Genomic DNA, 20,885 nt, shown 5'->3' with positions numbered 1-20,885 from the left:
ATTTGTTGAAGGTTTACAATGTGCTATGAACTTCATCAGTATTAACTTACTTATTTTGCACAACATTTCTGTGAAATAAATGCTATTATTATTCTCATTTTACAAGTGAAATACCTGAAGCACTGGGTTTAAAGTAACATGTCTCAGAGTGCTTACTGAGTTAGTCATAATCTGCAGCCAAATTTCAGGTTCCAGAGCCTGTACTCTCAACCATTGCTTTCAACTCTCTCTCAGGGACAGTCCCAGAGAACCCACGTGTTCATGCTAGATAAAGGAGATTGGAGAGCTCTACAAACTTCCACACTCAAAGGAAAATAACACTGCAATATAAGAACAGGTCCAGACTGACAAATACATAGAGCTAGAAGGTGGGTTCGAGGGTAGAAGGTTGTGATACAAAGTGTCTGTTTAAAAATCAATGTAATTGATTTTAAAACTCTATTTCAAACATCAGGACACTAGACCAGAGCCTGAAGTTCATTTTTAATGAGGACATTCATTCTCCTCTTTTCTTCTCAGTTGACATTTTGTTTTCTGCCCAGTACATCCTGACACTGTTTTCACCTGTCCCTTCGGTTCCTCTATCTACCTTTAAATCATTCACTAAAGAGAAATTGAGAATTCCTTTGTGCGCCCATCCCTGTATTTGCTACTAGCTATGATGAGTGCAGAATAAATAGTAGAAAAGTGCTTAGGAAATTCATAAATTTTACAATTTATATGGAGGGAGAAAGCCTACACAAGAGGGCAATTGCATTATGGCGTGAAAACTTGAGTGTGATCTTATGTTCTCAACTCCATGATTGTAACAGCAACCCAAGTGACATCTAGTCCTGTCTCTGATATTAAGAAGCATCTTGTGACTGAGGATCAACTACTTTATCTGTAAAATGGGAGATCTGGACTCATTAGTCTCTAAGATCTCTTCCTGGTATGCAAATCCATGACTTCCAGTTTTGGTTAGATCTTGGAGTCCCCACTATATTTCTCATTGTGAGTTATATTACTTATATGGCTTACGGTAAGTGATGTTTAATTATCCTTGGTAAGTTATTTGGTAATCCTCAAAGACATTTAGAAAAAATGGTTTACCATTTTGTGGCTAAAATTAATCTTTTCTAATTATTTACTCAGGTAATGTAAAAAGGGTCAGTTTCCTGCTTGACTCTTTCAAATGGTCTTTGTGCTGTCACTGGAACCTGTAATCCTTGGGATAAATTAGCGGAAGTTGAGAGCTTATCTTCCTTAAGGTAAATGACAGCATTGATGGTTGCCCTATCTGAGATTTATACTATATCTTGCCCATTTTTTTGTCCCCATTATGTTCATACTTTATCCATTTCATTTTGGCCCCACATGTCTTACATCTTGGTTCCTTTATCTTGATTTCTGCTGCCTTTCTCTCTCAAGACATATTTACCCAGGTGTCTTTGAGCATTCTGAAGTCTTGGTTACTGATTTGGAACTACTCAGCTGAGCTTGAGCAGAAATCTGGTATTTCATATTTTAATTGTCCTTGCTCAAAGGACCTGCTGCCGTTTCCCCATATACTTATTTTGTTTATATGTGTTTTATTATTTTTAAATGACTGATTTGGATTTTTAGTTTTAACATTATAGGTTTTAATTTTGAGACTTATCTGTGTCAAGTGCTTGCCTTCTATTGCTTTGAATTTAGACACATGAACATGACACATTGTTCACCATAACCATACATATGCTTCAAGGGTTAAAGACCTGGTGAACGTAATTTTGTTCAACCAGGTTTATTTAGAATGAAAATAAAGAGACATTTGAAGTAAAACTCTCAGCTTAAAACTATAAAATAAATCCCTGAGAATAGCAATTATTAAGCATATTTTTGCACAATTAATTAGCTCAACCAGGCAATGAATTCAACATAGCCAATGAGAGATTCCCCAAACAGTCTGTGGCTAGTGATACAATATCATGACTTGCCATTTCCAAAGATAATTTAACAGTAAGGTTTGAATTCTGAACCATAGAAATATGGACACAAGAGGAATTATAAATAGTCTTTGTTAATGCTCTTACATTACAATTTATTGAATCCATGCTTCTGTGCACTATGATGCTTAATTTGTCTAGACTAGGGACTATTTACAAATTTACTCTAAAAATAATTTAAATAGAGAATACAGGTATATGTGATTTATTGCATTCCCTCTAGAAGAAAACTTAATTAAATAAGCTTCAGGTCACTATATGTTTTAATTAATTTTTAGCTGTACTTTTAGATTATTCAGAATGCTAGGAGGAGGTGGAGAATAAATATAGCTAGCAAGCAAACTAGAGCCACTTTAATTCTCTGGGTTTATTAAAACCTATTCAAGTCTTTGGTGGTCTATGAAATCATGGTGTTCTATCAATTATGATCTCAAAAGATTTCTGAAACATTTTTTAAGTGAGAAGTAAGTAAATTATGGGTTTGTCTTTTAAAATGTGTTTTATTATGTCATTACTTCAAATAATGTCAGTAACTCAGTACTGGTTTGAATGGTTATGGAACATTTGTAATTCAAGAGGGTGTGATTATCACTATATTCTGGTATAAAAAAGGACTTTAACCAGATTACTTTTTATCGGCTCATGAATTTAGATGCACTTCTTTTAGTTCCATAATGCAGCTGTCTAAGTGTAGATATATGCAACTCTCCAGATTGGCTGCCATTGAAAACTTGTAGTCTGAAATTTGGTAGTTCAGGATGGGGAGGGATTGCTGGCTCCCATGGGGAAAACATTTTGAAACTAATAGCTACAACAATGACAAAAAATAAGATTTGGATTAGCTGTTTCCCAGGTGACATTTTTGTTTTCCATCTATATAAAAAAAAATGAAAGAAAAAAAAAAGCTGCCCTCTTTGGGTTCATTTCTAATACCCATCTGTATTCGATAAATATCAATTTATCCAATCATCCAAAAAAATATGGCCTCCCTGCCACTGAGAATTATTCATTTAACTGTCAAATTCATTCTCTTTATTTAATGTGGTTTTATTAACAACATTTGCCGTCAGCAATTTTCAGCTGATAGGTTGATGAAGAATGATGCATTCTTCTTTCATTAATGGTCACTTAAGAAAATAATTCCTAATATTCAAAGGCTGAGTAGGCACACTGTATACTCTTAAAAAAAGATGTACATGAGTAAGAAAAGACAATAACATTTATGCAGCCTTGGTCAAAGACTGAATGATGACAAGGTACTGGCAGAATGGGGGAGGACTCATGTTCATACAGACACACCTGTATCTGTTTATTACAGAAAGTTTTCGTGCTGGATTTTCAATAATGAGTTATGTGAAGTACATCAACTAGGAATCAGAAATATGGGAAATGTTGGTACTGTAAACTCCATGTATGTTAGAAAGAGAAACCATAAAAAGACTATAAATAAGACTAGACTTTAATAAATATGATACATGTTTTTAAGGCTCTAAAATCCTCTATCTGAGACTACTTTGAAATCATTTCCCCACTCTTCCACCTGCTTGTAGACCTTAGTAACCTTGTGTTCTAATACTAGATGAGGGATACCTACCTAAGCCCAGACTGATGACAGAGGTAATCCAGGATGAAAAGGTCTGCTATTTATCCTGAAGGTCACAGAAATGTGCTGGATAATAGTGGTTCAGAAATGAAAGTGTAAGCACTAAAGTCAAAGCAGAGAACCTGAATACTGGAAAGGAGACAGAGACCACAATTTTCTTTGTAAAGAAAAGAGCAAGCCCTGGTGGTTGTAGGGGAAGGAAAACACAGGTTCAGTGTGTGGGGCACCCAAATAAAACTGTTAAAAGACAGATTAATAGGATAAAAAGGTTTATTACATATACACAGAGGAGCTTCACAGAAAAGGAGTGAAAATCCAAAGAGGCAGATAGATACAGAGGCTTAGATAACATTTTAACAAAGTATGCAGAAGGAGATTTGTGTTTCCAAAATGGGCGGGGTGGGGGAGGGGGGCAAGAGTTGTGGGAAGGTGACTAGGAAATATGTGGTAAACAGGGTAGTTCAGTCAGGTTTGCTATGGAGATTCCAGTCATCTCAGGTGATAAAAGTTATCTCCCACTCATTCTCCTTTTCCTGGTACAGGATAAAAGAACACTTTTACAAATGGAAATTTCCTTTACAAAAGGGAAATTTATTGCCTGTTTTTAGGCAATTATGATGAAGGTAAGGAGTTTTTCTTGTGTCTGCTCTTTTTAATTGCCTTCAGCTCAGAATAATTTTGGGATGGCACGTCTGGTCCCATTCATACCAAAGTATAAAGTCTTGAAAATAAAGTCAAGAGTATAACACATATTTGGTAGGACTGTGTAGAGTTTTGGAAACAAGCTATGTCAGTTGTGTATATCTTTGTTGGATCATCACTCTTCACTCATCACTCTTATTAAGTAGGGATTCTGTTAAGTGTTATGAATATGTTGTGTCATACAAGCCTTGATACAGGCCTTGTGGAGTTGGTAGTATTAGTTCTCTTTAAAAAAAAAAAAAAAAGAAGAAAGAAGAAAAACCAATTCAAAAAGGAGAAGTAACTTTTTGAAGGCTCACCACAAATCGGTGGTAGACAAGCAAATCAAATATAAGTCCAAGCATCAGGTTCTTTCTCCAGGTGTGGGGCTGCTTGGAGAAGTAGAAGAAGTGCAGGAAGACAAAACTTCTCGAGGGGCTATTACACTTGGCCCACACAAAATGTAACCACAACAAATGTATTTAGCTAAAATAAAATGTAAACTACAAAGGTATATCATAAATGTGGAAGACTTAAAAGCCAATGTGTCAGCAATAAAGCAAACCATTTGGCTCAATGTGCGCCAAATGTGTAACATGACTCTCAAACATACTTCTCAAAAAGTATACTGTTGCATCTCTTAGAATGGCCAAAATCTGGAACACTGACAGCACAAATGCTGGCAAGGATGTGGAGCCACAGATACTCTCGTTCACAGCTGGTGGGAATGCCAAATGGTACAGCCACTTTCAAAGACAGTTTGGCAGTTTCTTACTAAGTTAATCATACTCTTATTATACAATCCAGCAATCATGTTCCTTGATATTTACCCAAAGCGGCTGAAAACTTATGCCCAGGCAAAAACCTGCACACAGCTGTTTATAGCAGCTTTGTTCATAATTGCCAACATTTAGAAAAAAAACAAGATGCCCTTCAGTAGGGGAATGGATAAACTTTAGTTCATCCAAATAATGAAATATTATTCAGAACTAAAAAAAAAAAAAAAAAAGCTATCAAGCCACGAAAAGACATGAAGGAAACTTAAGTGCATATTACTAAGTGAAACAAGCCAATCTGAAAGAGTATAATTTGCATGTTTTCAACTATATGTCATTTTAGAAAAAGAAGCTCTATGGAGACAGTAAAATGATCTGTTTTTACCAGAGATGGGTGCAGAGGGGTGAACAGGCAGGGCACAGAATTGTTTAGGGCAGTGAAAATACTCTGTATGATACTATAGTGATGGATACATGCCATTATACATTTGTCCAAACCCAGATAACACACACTAAGCATGAACTGTAATGTAAACTCTGGACTTTGGGAATTATGGTATGTCAATGTAGGATTAGCCTTGATAAAAGATCTAACATCTTGTGGGGGATGTTTATAATGGAGGAAGTTATGCTTGTGTGGAGGAATGGGGTATATGAGAAATCTCTGTATCCTCTCTTAATTTTGATGTGAACCTAAAACTGTTAAAAAGGATGGGTCAGGAAAGGATGGGAAAGTAGTTAATCCTGATATGTTACCTGCCTCCTAGGATAAGGTAGTGACATAGGAAATGATCCAAATGTAAAAACAAACTGGTGACATAGATAAGCAGGAGAGGTCCAGCACTCTAAGGAAAAGACAAGGTGAGGCATGATTCAGGAAAAAGCCAAAATTTACATTTCTGGTCATGGAAAACAAAAATCCATGTGGTAGCTTGGACTTGGAAGACTAACAGGTATGCAGTCATCTTTGTGGAAATATAATACATCTATTTCCTCCAAGCCGCTAGGGAAGGTAAAGGAAATTCTCCAGTCCAGAAAGATGGGCAGAATAAGGCAGGATGGCAGGTCTCCTTATCACTCAGTGATAGCTGTGGTAGACTTCTAATCTTTGAAGCTGTATAGGGTAGCCTTACAGGCGTTTCTATAAACTGTACCAACCCTGGGAAAAAGCAATGTGACTATTTCAGGGGACATATAGAAGGTCCTTGCCATCTATATAGGTTGACCTATAAAAATAGCCATTATACTGACATTGAAAATGTGTCAAAGAATTTTAAGTTACATAATAAAGAATTGTCATACAAAAATGAATAGAATTAAATGTGTGTGTGAATAAAACATGTGTGTACATATTTGTATGTCCTTGTTAGACACATACATTCCTTGTTCATTTATGTCTCAGAGATTGAAATTAGACACACCATGGTGAATTGAACTTACCACCAGGTTTGCTTAACTCCTGTGATGCCAATGCCTATGTATAACTTCAACTAAAGCACACTGATCTCCAATTTCCTCAAGAGAGTGCGAACATATAAGCATATTTAAATTAAGGCAAGAGTAGCATTGTGATGTATTTTTCTCTTGCCTGTATTTTTTAAGGAGGACAGGAGAGAAAATATAATGATTAACTGAAATATATGAAATAGTAAATTTTTAAACTCTATGATATATTTCTGAAAAAGTCCTTCAAAATGCCCCTGAAATGACCTGCAGTTACCTAGTCCCTCTTATTTAAAATGGTCCTAATAGAAACTGAGGATGTATTATAAATAATGAGGCTGAATTTTAATAAAAACCATGTCTTTACTAATCTAAATGTTCATTCCATCAAACTGAAAAAGAATGTTAATCTAAGTGCTATCCTCCTGACACTTAGAAGCCTTGATTCATTCTATTAAGATTCCTCTCCACTCGTTCAATGCCCTAAGATAATAAGAAGCTATGTTTATTTTTATTTAAACAAATAGGGAATTTTCCTGGATGCAATCTTTACAGGAAATGTTCCAATGTATTTATAACACAAAAAGAAAGTTCCCAGCACAATACAGCATAGTTGTACAATTTGGCTCTTGACTATTGAAATAATTTTCTCTTCTCAATTCAGTAAAAATAGCTATTGATTAAGAATTGTATGCATAATATTTTGCTGGGATTGGAATAGCCTAGTTTCTTCCTTCAAAGAACATTAACTCTACCTAAGTAATAGACATTATAACATAATCAGTTATAATACACAACAGTATAAGAATAAACATTATTTGTTATGCATAGAAACAACCAATGTTCTACTTGCAAGGCCAAGGATAATCATACCAATGAAGACCCATTTATCATGTATTTAAAAGTTCTAAGCATTCATAACAAACTGAAAGGCCAAGTTGAATTTGGGATTTTCAGAGTCCCTGTTGCTCTGCTAGAGTGCTGGGCTCAGAGAGCCCCCTACCAGTCCATCTTCTGCACCTTCATGCTCTGTTTTTAATACACTCTTGCCTCTGGAGTATACTGCTAGTGACACTAAATTCTGTAGGCATATCTTTACTTCAGTCCACACATCAAAGTTCCATGTAAGCAAACATAGAACAAGAAAAACCAAGGGCTTGGAGAAGATTTTAGTACCTGGCTGTGTGATTTCTAGATTGCTCAAACGTGAACATATGAAGGGTGGTGGGAAAAGGTGAGTCTTGTTGTTACCAAGAACTCTTTATTTGAAAATGATCCTACAAACCCTTTTGCTTATCGTCTAAATTGATATTAAAAAGGTATCCAGTGGTTTTCTTTTTTTTTTTTTTAGCTCAAAGATACAGAGAGTCAGAAAAAGCATCACTCCTACTCTTAAAACAAGAAAAAGGCTGAGAAAACTGCAAAGTAATGATTTCTTGAATCCGTTAGACAACTAGGGTGGCAGGGTAACTCACTCACCCTAAGTGTGAGGAAAGACTGATGCCTCCAAGGGGAAACAGATCTTGATCATTTGCTTACCTAGGACAGATGCCAGAGGCTAAATAGGCCAGGAAGAATTCAGCTAAAGTTATAATGAATTACAAAAGATTGTGTGTGAGATAGAGCCAGAGTATGCAAGTCCCTGTGGATGACATATATAGAGGTGTTTGTATTCCTCTTGAAGACTTTTTCTCTCAAGATTTTTACCAGGAATTCACAGGGAAGATTGGAAAGAATACTGAGTCAGCTCACCTTGTGGTGTGGGAAGCTGCTTGAGGAAGGGGTACAGCAGCCATGGAAGGAAAACTGCCTGAATCATCATTTCTATCTCTCATACAGAACAAAAGCCTTAGGGCACTGATGGAAGAGGAACAGGGGAAAAGCTTTCCTGGAGGACAGACAGGGATACAGGTTGGCCTGACTCCACAGGGAAAGAGGAGTTAGGGGAAACTTGTGAGGGTTTCACCTGGAGACTCAGGGGCATGGTGTTTGACTCAGAAGGAGGTCTAATCCAAACAGCAAGGAATATTCCCCTCTTTAACTCATCACTACCAGACTAACAAGCATAGAGTAAAAACAGCCCTGGGATACAGCTGGGAGAGATTCAAGAGACATTATCTCAGGATAAAGCACAAAGAAGAAGACACAAAGCCAAGGGTAAGGGTCAGACAATGAGGAAATAACCTTTGGGATTGCAACCAACACCCTAATATAAGTAATTACTAGAAGAATATAAAATCTGCAGTGCCCTGAGGGTAACAATAGCACCACAAAGTTCAAACATAGCCTTACTTCTGACTTTATTAAAATAAGGCCATAAACTAAAAATGTAGCAATGAGAAAGTTATGCTCATATCCAAGCATTACAAAAAAGATTTACTTGAGTATCTACTGTCTTACATAAGATGTCATACTTTCAATTAAAAATCAACCAAACAAATAAACTATAAGGTATAATAATGTGTTGGCCAAAAAGTTTGTTCCAGTTTTTCTGTAACATCTTATGGACAAGCCCAAACAAACTTTTTGGTCAGCCCAATATGACACATAAATGCAGTCTCAAGAGATGAGACAATCACCAAAATCAGACATGTCACAGATATTAGAATAAGCAGGCAGTTAAATATTTTTAAAATGTTAAAAAAAAAACCCTCTAATTTAAAATGTAGATAACATGTAACATCAGGTGGATGACTGTAGCAGAGAAATGGACACTATATGAATAAATCAAATGAAAGCACAACAAATGAAAAACATATTACCAGAGACAAAGAACATCTTTGGTTGTCTCATCAGTCAAGTCAACACAGCTAATGAGATAATTAATTAATTTGAAGACAAGTCAATACAGATTATGCAATCTAAATCACACAGGGTAGGGTGAATAGTAAAAAACATAGACATAAGAAAGGATCCTAGAGTTGTGGGGCAATATCAAATGGTCTAATATACATATAATTGAAATTCTATAAGAAAAGGTAGAAAACAGAGAAGAAGTATTTGAAGAAACAAAGGCCAAGAATTTCCCAAAACTAACGACTGGATTAAACCACAGGTCTAAGAACTCAGAGAACTAGAAGCAGAATAAAATTTCCCCTTTTCCACACATACCTAGGCGTATTATGTTCAAATTACTGAGAATCAAACCTGAAAAGAAAATCATGAGAAAAGACAGAGGAAAAAGGGCACAGTATAGAGGAATAAGAGAAAGGATTATAGCTTATGTTTTATCAGAAACATGCAAAGAAGATTTGATGAAGTGACATATTAAACTGCTGAAATGAAAAATATAACAGAACAAAAACCCTGTCAACCCAGAATTCTCGATCAAGGAAAAATATCCATTAGTAAAGGAGAAATAAAAACATGCTCGAACAAAAACTGAGGAAATTCATTGCAAGTAGTCTTATTCTACAAGAAATGTTAAAGGAAATTCTCCAATAGGAAAAATTATGATAGGAATAGAAAAAACACAAAGAAATAAAGAGCACTGGAAAGAATAAAAGTAAAACAAAATTTATTTTCTTATATAAATACCATAAAGTATCGACTTCCTAAGACAAAATTATGAATTAGTAGTTTTCTGGCATATGTAAAAACAAAATATGTGACAACAACAGCACACAAAATGTAAGGGAACAATTTAGAATACATTATTTAAAGGTCCTTGTAGTACATGTGAAGCAGTATATTATTTGAAGGTAATCTAAGATTAATTAAAAATGTCTGAGCCCTAGAGTAATCACTAAATAAAGGGAATAAAAGAGTAAAGACAGTAAAAGCGATAAAACTAAGTAATAAAAATGCTCAATAAAAATTAAAAATACAAATAAAAAACTAAATAATAAAGTAAATATGTTCAAAAAACTAAAAAATTAATAATAATTAAAAGCTAAATACTAAAAAAAAAAAAATAGAAAAAAGAACCTGAGAGGAGGTGGAATAGATGACACATCTAGCAAAATGATAGATTTTAAAGAGTCATCTAAATGAAAATGGCAATCAATATAAGGATCTTAAAAGAAAAAATTCTTAAGGCTAATTCACCTCATAAGAATTCTAAAGTTTTATTTATTCTTGTGTAGACTATAATAATTTCAAATTTGTTTCCACCAAAACATAGCTGTGAATATTTTCTATTTCCTCTCAAATCACATAACATGGGAATGCATGTTTTTTTATATAATGTTGGAAATTAGAATTTCGCCACATGTAAATTTTATTAGTTTAAATAATGTGATTTATATCAAAAATATCCTTATGATAGCATTGTATTTGAGGCAGCTGTGGCATGATGTGATATCTGAGTTCATATGCTGCCTTAACAGTTTACATGCTTTGAATATTGAAGATGGTCCTTAATCATTCTTAGCCTATTTTCTCATAATTACATTGAAAATTGCAGTATGCATTTATCAGGAATGCTCTTTAAGATTAAATGAGATTAATTATCTGTAAATATCTCTTACAGGTTATAGAATCAACAACTTCGATAGTAAATGATCAAGACTATTTCTATAAAAAAGAGTTGTCAAGATAGTTTTTGGCCTAAAACACTGAAAAATGCCTCCCTTTAACCTTATTTTTGTTCCTTAACAACTTATGTTAATAAGTTACATAGAAGTGTTGTTTCTTTTAACTATCTAATTTTTGTGTGTTTAAACTTGCATTGATTAATTTTTCTCAATCATAGAGTCATAAAACATGAGTCTTTGGAAAAAAAAAGTTAGCAATCTTTCTAAACTCCTTATTAGTGAATAATACCTTCCACCAAAGCCTAAGCATCTACTTGAAGCTACCAGTAGTTGGTAAATCACTATTATAGATTGTTTTATTTTGAACCACTTTTATTCTTTCATTCATTCAGTCATCAATGGGTAATATAATTTTCCCAAGGAAATTTACACATATATCACATACATTTGTGAAAATTACAAATGTATAAGGAGAAAGAGACTGCATACTGGTTTTGATTATTGGGTCTATGGTTACTTTTGAGAGAGAAGAGGGATACGGGCAGGAAAAGGGAATGACAGCAAGAGAAGGGATGAGAATTCTGGTGGAAGGAAGGTAGGATGCCCTGAAGCCAGTTATTACTTTTAGCACTTAATCTACCTCTGTGATATCTGGTGTCAATATGATCAAGCATAACTGATTTCCCACTAGTTAAATACATCCATGAGAGATCTGAAATAAAATGCATTTAGCTCCCAGTTTGATTCCACAATTACATAGAACCTGAGCTGTTTGAATAAGTCTGTTGTGAGATGTACAACACCTTAGGTTGATGATCTTTTACAATATAAGGACATGTGGGCATGGATGATCACATAATAATGAAGCATAAATTTTGGAAATTGATCTGGTTCAAACCAACAAATATTTTTACAAGTTTACTATTTGCAAACTAAATTTCCAAATAAGGTTACATTTACTGGTACTGGGCTTAGGGTTTTCAACATATCTTTTTGGAGGACACAATTCAACCCATAACAGGAAGGATGGATGCTGTAAGGTCTCACTTTCCTTCTGTTCCTTCCTTTTGATACTCATTGTTCCTCCAGCTTCCAAAACTAATATAATGGAAGCAAGCAGGTTTCTGCCTAAATTTCTGCTCTAGGTCTTTGTCATAAGCCAAAATTCCTCCATGAAAAACATAAAAACTCCTATTTTGAATAGGGTGGTGCAATTATACAAGGATGCCCTGGTTTATAGCAGACAGTATGTCCAGGCCTCATGCCCAACTTGATCACCTTATTCATGCTGTCCATTCCAAACTGTTTACTGCCAGACAGCTACATTTATTGAACCTTTCATAGGGGCTGAAAAATAGTCATCTCATTGTGGCATCTGACAGGCAAAGCCCACGTTGTAAACTTCTTAGTAATTCAGCAGTTCACATTGTAAAACAATCAGAGTCAATGCTGAAAAAGATAATATTTTATGGGCTTCCTGGGAATCCTGACCTCAGATCTTCTTCTAACATTTTCTAACCTAATGGGAATTCATTTACTGTCTCTAAACAGCCCCCAAATACATTATTTTAAGATCTATTATTTACTGTACTGGTTAGCAAGCTTTTATTTCTTATTTATGATCAGGTAAGTTTTGGAAGTGGGTTGGAAGTTGTCCAAGCTAGGTGGGCAGTGTGGTCCCTGTTGTATGTTGATCTTACAAACACCTGCTTGTTGTGTGAAGTTATGCAAAAAGTCATCCTGGAGCTCTCATTTTTTCTTTTTTTTTCCCTTCTAATTTTTAAACTTTTGAAGCACTGTGGAACTTGCCAATTAAATCAAGAAAACATAAATAAATCTCTCTGACTTTGAGAGGGGTAGAAGAATCCTTGTTTAAAGCATAGTTCTCTTGACTAAATTATAAAGTTATTTTCATGTGTTATGAGGGTTTTTATTGTTTTTACTCAAAATGTGCTTGACTGAAAGAGTGTTAACCTAGTTCTAATAAACGAAAAAGAAGTAGTTGATGTCCTATAACCTGAAGGTAAGAGGACAGATAGAGGGATAGAAAATTTGACCCAAAGTTTCATAAATATTTTAAAAATGTCTATCATCTGAGGTACATATTTTTAGGACCTGTTTAGAGTAAAATTGTTCCTCCTTTATATTACAATACAACTATGGAAGAGTTATTCCCAGTTCCTCAATGTGCTTTTGGAAGCATTGAGTACTTTGGATTGAGAGGTTTCTGGAAGACCAAATTAAGTCATAAAATCTAATTGATTTTAACTGTTCTTGTTATACTTGTGTTGGTGACTATATGTGGCTATTGTATTCTATTCCCAAAAGAGTATAACTTGAGAAAATCTGAACTTCAGTGTTGAAATAGTGATTCTTTGCATATATATTCGTCTCTCAATTACATGCGCTAATAGAGAGGAACAGCTGCATGATTGATTTAAAGAAGAAAAGATTATTCACAGTTGTCTTCAGATTGCATTATATCACTTTTGCTGCAGCAGAATTGCCTCCTTCTCTCCATCTTGCTCCAGTTATTCAATAAGTTTACACTGGTTCATTGTGAGAAAGGGAGGAAGTCATGGTGGCTTTCCTAGGTGGCCAACAGCTGGAAATTGAACAGTTCCCACAAATATATACAAAGTAAGGCAAAGAAACATTACAATATTTTAAATTTTACCTTTCCTCTAGTTAATTTCTGAAATGGTAGAATAATAGTCATGGAGGTCAGTCTCTGTTCTTAGTTTTGCTCTTCCATTAGCTGAATCTTCCCCTTTGGCCCCAAGATGAATAAAATTCCTCATAGAAAGTCAAGCAGGAGAATCCCCTGGTGGTCCAGTTGTTAGGACTCTGCGCTTTCACTGCCAAGGGCACGGCTTCAATCCCTGGTCCGGGAACTAAGCAAGACAAAAAAAAAAAAAAAAAGTCAAGCAGAATGACAGGTTAGAACAAACAATGAGTGTATTTCAGGAGAATGGTTGCAATGATTAAGATACTCAGACCAGTGACTTTGATCTCTTTGTGTCTATTTCTTGATCTGTAAAATGGGAGTAAAATTCTTCCCTGTTAGCTGATCAGAGCTGTTTTAAATCAAATTAATAATTGACTTTGTCAAATATAATCTGTAGTTCAGACTTAAGGAAAAACAATTACAGGAGAAGATATTGCACCACTAAAGGAACACAGTCCTGGAGTAAAGACCCTTAGGTTTTATGTGCCACGATGCCATATACACATTCAAGCATACAGCTGGTGGATCAATTAGCACACCTCAATTTGATGCACTATGACTTTAGGAGTTGAAATTTAAGAAACTGTGCCTTATTTCTCAGTTGTAAGTATTTCTGAGTGTCAGTGATTTTTGCTTACTAAACTCCCTACCTTAGGTCATTGCAGTAGTTTTTGTTTTTGTTTTTGTTTTTTAGATATTGCCCTGCCATCATTTATAAATAAAAAAATAAATATGATGTTTTAAATTTCAATTCAGAGAGATAAATTGGTAATACTATGTCAGAAGTTTTTAAATTTTAGTTAGAGAATTTTTAGGAGAACTTTAAATCCATTTATTCTCTCATTTATAAACATACATATTCATTTTTCATTCAATTGATAAATGTGTGGCATATATTTTTAAAATAAGGAAAATTTATTAAATACAAGGGATATGCTAGGCATGATAAGACATGAAAAATGATATTACACTGATATAGTTTACTTAGAAAGATGATAAATCAAATATGTGACAATAGAAGGTATTGGAACAAGTGATAGAACAAAATGGAATAAAGGTTGGTTATCTTTGATCAGATTGTTCTGAGAAGTGTTGTGAGTTCAAGTGAAAATGTAGAATGAGAATAATTGGAAATAGGATGTAAAAGGCAAGTTGGGAGTCTGAATTTGAAAGATCTGTGTAAAGGATAAGGAGTTTGGAGTCCATCCCATTTTACTCACAAACCATTACTGTTTTGTGAGTAGGGCATTACTGTCCTCATCTAGGAAAAAAATTAAATGTGGATCCTTACTAAAGATATGAATTTGGCAAAGAAGGGACAGAGAATAAGCAGTGAAGTAAACTGATAGAGATTTTAATGAACATAGAGAAAAAATAATCTAACAAGGACAGAGAAAAACATTTGATACACATAACTGTTGAATAATTGATTAATAATTATGACATAATTTAAAAAGAAAAGAAGTGAGGCAAGCTCCTGAAACCATTTTGATGTTAAAGAAATTCATGTTTGAATGCCCCAGACTTTAACTTCTCCTTTTGTTATTACTTTGTATGCACAAGTCCTTCCCTTTCTATGCTTTCTCTCCTTCCAAAACGTATTGTGTAAATTAAAATAGTAGCTTATATTTATTAGAATATTAGTTATGATAGTCTGAGTTATGCTATGATGACAAACAATCATAAAATATTAGTGAACTAACTAAAAAGAAAAAGTCTTCATCACTCCAAGTTTAATGTGGGACTGTGTAACTCCTTAGGATAGTCAACCTCCAGCAAATCTTGGTCAGCATTCCAGGCCACTTTGGTCTTATGGCACAGAGCATGCCAACATGTATTCTGGTGATTGCTATGAGGAGAGATTCTTGCATTGGCTCTAAGACACATTTACTTGTAAAAGATGTACTTCACTTGAGCTTGTATTTCATTATCCAAAGAAAGTTATGCAGCCACACGTAAATTCAAAGAGAGGTAAGCTCAGTCCTATTGTTTATGCTGAAAGGAGAACCAGATATACTAATGAATTTCATTAATGTCTGCCATAAACACTTATTACATGTCATTCACTGTTCTAAGAACTTTACATGAACCATCTATAGTTACATGTGTTAATTAGCACAAACAATATATTACGTAGAGGCAAATACAAAGAGAGGGTCAGGGCATGTTCTCAGACCATGTGGCTGCAGAGGGTATCCCTTATCTACAATGTTATGCTTTCTCTTATGCCGTTACTTCTTGAAATAGCCTTTGTATTTTGAAGGGGGAAAAAAAAAAACCTTAAGCTACAAGAACTACATACTAGCAAGTAAAAATTTGGGATTCTCTATGAGAAAAAAGTCTATAAACCCTTCTTCAGTTTCAATAAAATCCTATCAGAGTTAGTTTCTGCTTCAATTTTGGTTGTAGAAATGTAGTTCCCGAACAGACAGAATAGAGAAACAGAATTCAACTGTGGAGATGAAAAAAAGAATTGATGTAGTTGAATACTGTAAAGAAAAAAATATTAAAGGTAGTCACCTGTTTTGTCAGTTTGAATAAAAAGAACCCAATTATATAAAATTAATATAGGAGAAAAAAGTAACAAAAATTCAAATAACTATTTTTTCCCTATACATGGTTCTTTGCCAAGGGTAGGTGGTGTTATGTTAAACATTGTGAGAGGAAATGGTTTAAGCAATCTCAGTTTACTTAGGGAAAAAACAAACAAACCAAAAGATTTATGAAATGATAATAAATGTAAAATAGTATTATGAATAAATCATGTTGTAACATTATACTTGGGGGCTTCATCATTCAGGAAAGGCATATGCTGTCCAAGAAATATAGCCTCCAGAGTACATCATTTTAAGATGGAGTATTTAGTGAGCACATTAGCAAAGCTTAGTCTCTTATTTATGATCAGGTTGGTTTTAATTGAAAGTGGGCTGGAAGGCATCCAGGCAAGTAGCGGTGGCCACTGGATTTGTCAGCACACAGTAATATGGCTCTTTGAAAAGTCTGTACAAACTCCTGGGATATAGGCAAGATCTCATCAGATGTCCTAAAAAGCACATCCGCATCCTCTTTTCATGTGAAAGCTAAACCAAAGGAAGATGTTAATTTAGAGAGGATATGACAAGTTCATCAGATGGAAAGAAGTATATAGCCAAAATAAGAAGAAATCTATGTATTCTAATTGTCCTCAGTGAAGGAGTTGAGATTCTGGATGTTTACTTCTCCTCTACAACTGCATGTAGTATTATCATAATAGGATGTAAAGAAACTACCCAACATCACAGATACCACCCCCATAAAGACTATTATGGCAGTGCAAAATGTACCCCAGCACCCCCTGCTTATTCCAGGAAATGGTTGACCACAGAAAACCCTCTGCCCTAACATTGAACAATCTTTCCTCTTTTGAAATGTTCCCAAACAGCTTGCCTTCTTGCATCCTAAGGACAATTACATGTTCCTAAGAACAATAAAAAAAGTCTCCCCACTTCTAAAAATTCCACTCTAATAGAACACTTGCCAATCAGAGACTGTCTCAGTATTTCTTCTTTTTTGGTGTATAAAATGTATTCACCCTTCTAATACGTTTGAACTCCTGCTGAAAAAAAAGTGATGGAAGACAGGGACCCCAACAGTAAGTTTATGAATAAATAACCTTCATTAATTTTGTCGCTGACTTAGTTTTGTCTTTGACAGTTATCTCAGTGCCACACATGGACACCACCAGATCTGTGATGTGGACTTTGGCTCTTGAGCAGGAGCTGAACTCACCCAGGTCTTTTGAGTTGCAGCTGCTTCTCCAATTGCTCAAAATAGTAAATCTTCTTCACTGGGTCCACCCTCTTTGTCTAAGAGTTCTGGTATTTTGTTTATTTGTTCATTCCTAGGTATTTGCATTTGTTGGAAATTCCCTTTTTGGTTTACATCCTTGGTGATCTTCCTCTGCTTGCTGTACTTTTAAATGTTGTTTAGTTATAAGGAAGGAAGTCTCAAGGGATGAGTCTGTTGTTCCAACCAGCTTCCCAGGCTGAGGATTTTGTAGTTTTCTCCAGACCTGTGTACTCTGAGGGCGACTAACTTTGCTCTTAGTCACCAACAAAACTGGAAGAGATTCCCCTCCTATCCTGACTATTCATCCTGAGAGCTTGCCTGAGAGCTTGCACACAGGGATTATTCTCCTTGTTTTTCCATGAGCGGGAGTGGGGTACACCTTGTCAAATTTGTGTTTAGATGTAATTAAACTTAAGGTAAGGGGCTTGAGACACAAAATGCACTTTCCACTGACTGACCAGCTCTTATGGGCTCTCCTTAATCTAAATCTCCTACACCTCTGAGAAAACTCCTACCTTCCTATATGACTTTAGAATACTAACCCTTGTGCCTATTTCTCTAAATGGCAGAATTTCACCAATGTCATTTAGCAAATGCCAGTGAAGTGGGTCTCTAATACCACTTTGGGGAGCATTTGATTTAGCAAAAATTACTCATTTGAGAGATAACTTAGGGAAAAGGGGAATACAATTGCTTAGCCCAATGGGAAAAAAATTTAATTGGTACGTTGAAGTTTCTAAGTGAAATTCTGACTCAGATTAACTTCTCTAAAAGATTATTTGGCCAAAGTAAGAAAAGATTTTGATGACACTAAAGAAGGGACAGCTTTCCCCATTAGAACCCTACCTCCTGTGCACCTCATATTTCCTCATACCCCGCTCTACCCTTAGTTAGAGATTCAGAGTTCTTCAGGCCCACCTTCTTCCTCTCTGTTCCCTGAACCTTTTCCTCATAAGTTTCCTACCACTTTCATCTGCCAATTCCTTTTAAGGTCAACTCAGTTCATAAGCCTAGAATGTCCTCCACAACTGGATTTAAACCTTGGTCCTGGAAATAATATTAGGAATTTTCCTAAGCATATGAAAGACAGACAACTAGTCAGTGAAAACCTTAGAATCCTCCTCAGGATCTACAAATCGGGCTTACCTGACTTTTCATCAATTAATCCATGTCTTAGTATACTCCTCAAATGCAAGATATGGAGGAGTTGTAGTGAAAAGCTACAGTCCTCACCGTTGCTAAAATGCTGCTTTATTTTATGATTCCAACTTGGGACAGACAGACTTTTATACCAAGTTGATAGAAGCACACATTATTCAGGAACTATCATAGAAGAAATCTGTTAAGTAGTTCCTCTTTCTCAAAAACTACACTGCCCTCACCACCATACTCCACCTCACTTAGAAAGGTTGAAGAAAACAAAAGCATTCTTAAGCAGAGACTAGCAAACCTCTCAGAAATTCTTGAACTCCTTTGACCAAAAGCACAGTCCCTAGCTATTGTAGTCATCCAAGCCATCCCTTTGGGGTCATGTGAGTTATCTGCCTATGAATTTCTGACTGGAAAGCACAGCAGGTAGTTCACCTCCCACCCTAGAATCTGCTCTGCCACATGCAGACATGGCAAAATAACTTAAAGGACTCCATTGTTATCACTAGTAGGTCAAGACCACCCTTCAGCAACATTTTCCTAAACAGCCTCTTCATAATCTTCAAATGGGAGATTTTGTTTCCTGGGAGAGACATCAAAGAAAGACTACTCTCTTAAACCTTGTTGGAAAGGTGCATATCAGTCATCAAGTGTGTCATTTCCAGGATGTTAAATGCTGTAGGGCAGCTGCTGTCTTGATGGACTGTACAACAGATGATCATGCAATACTCAACTACACAACAAGATAGACTATGAGGATAAAATCTTTAAGCAGGATGCCTATGATGGCACCCAACATAGTCAGTGATGATGATCTAGTGATGATAGCACAGTAGCCTGAGTCAAGGTTGATCTCTTGATTCCAGTAAGGAAAATGACCAAAAGGGAGACTGAGACACTACCTGCTATGGCAGCCACTTTCATAAAGATTATTATGACAGTTTGACCCCATAAAATCACCCCATCCACCCCCCCCACACACACTTGTTCTAGGAACTGATTGGTCACAGAAGCCTCTTCATCCTAATGTTGAATATCCTTCCTTTTTGACATGTCCCCAAACTGTTTTCTTGTCCTCTTGCCGTCAACCCAGTATTGCCAAATGTACCTGAAGACCAATTAGAAAGTGGTCCCAGCCTTATTAATTTTGCTCTGACTTAGCTTGTCTTTGAGAATACCAAATGGAGATATTGACAACTGTTACTTTTCACTCACCACCGCCAAGCACTGTGTTTTTTTCTCTCATCTCTCATGTGATATTCACAATACTCTTGCAAGTGAAGCATTATTCCTGCTTAATAGACAGGAAACTGAAGCCTTGGAGAGTTACAAGATGTTGGCAGTTGCATAGTAAAGTAGAAAATCTTAAGAGATTTGCAATTAAATGGCAAATTAGAGGTAGAGCCAGCACTGTAATCTAGTTTGGATTTTTAGTTGAGTTTTCTTGCTCCCTGATTCTAAAAACATTTCTTCTGGATCCACATGGTCTTCTCATAGAGCACATTTTTTTTTTTTTAGACTTCTGGGAAATCTAAAAAATAAAACACAAACTGACCCATAGTTTGCTTCTTGGTCTAGGTTCAGTAATTCACAAGGTCAGACATGGGAGATTACTTGAGGAAAGGTAAGGACTGAGGAAAAGATGAGGAGGTGCTGGAGAATGTGAAAAGTTGTTCTATAAAGCCAAACAAGGAACTGGTTATCCTAAGTTTTTACAGATGTGATTTTAAAAATTTCAGGATCAATTTCTAAATCTAATAAAAAAATAACATATCTCTAGTAAAATGGAAATAAATTGTACATTATCTATTGGTAGATGGTGTATAGCAGTGGTCCCCAACCTTTTTGGAACCAGGGACCAGTTTCATGGAAGACAATTTTTCCACGGACTGGGGGAGGGGGGGTTGGTTCAGGTGGTAATGCAAGCAATGGGGAGCAGCAGATGAAGCTTCGCTCACCTGAGACTCACCTCCTGCTGTGCGGCCAGGTTCCTAACACGCCGAGGATACCTGGGGGTTGGGAACCCCTGGTTTATAGTATACACAGACAGACATATACACAATGTTAAACTTTTTTCACTGATAGGTTAATTCAAATGAACATTTTTGACTACCTTAAACTTAAGTTTAAAAAATGTTGTAAAAGATTACAGAGAGTTCCAATTTATCCTTTCTCACTTTCTTCTAATATGAATATCTTATACAACCATTAAACAATTCTCAAAATTGGAAAATG

Source organism: Tursiops truncatus, chromosome 13 (assembly GCF_011762595.2).
Source record: "Tursiops truncatus isolate mTurTru1 chromosome 13, mTurTru1.mat.Y, whole genome shotgun sequence".
Taxonomy (NCBI): Eukaryota; Metazoa; Chordata; class Mammalia; order Artiodactyla; family Delphinidae; genus Tursiops; species Tursiops truncatus.
The sequence above is the reverse complement of the archived record's forward strand: the minus strand, read 5'-3'. Positions refer to the sequence as shown.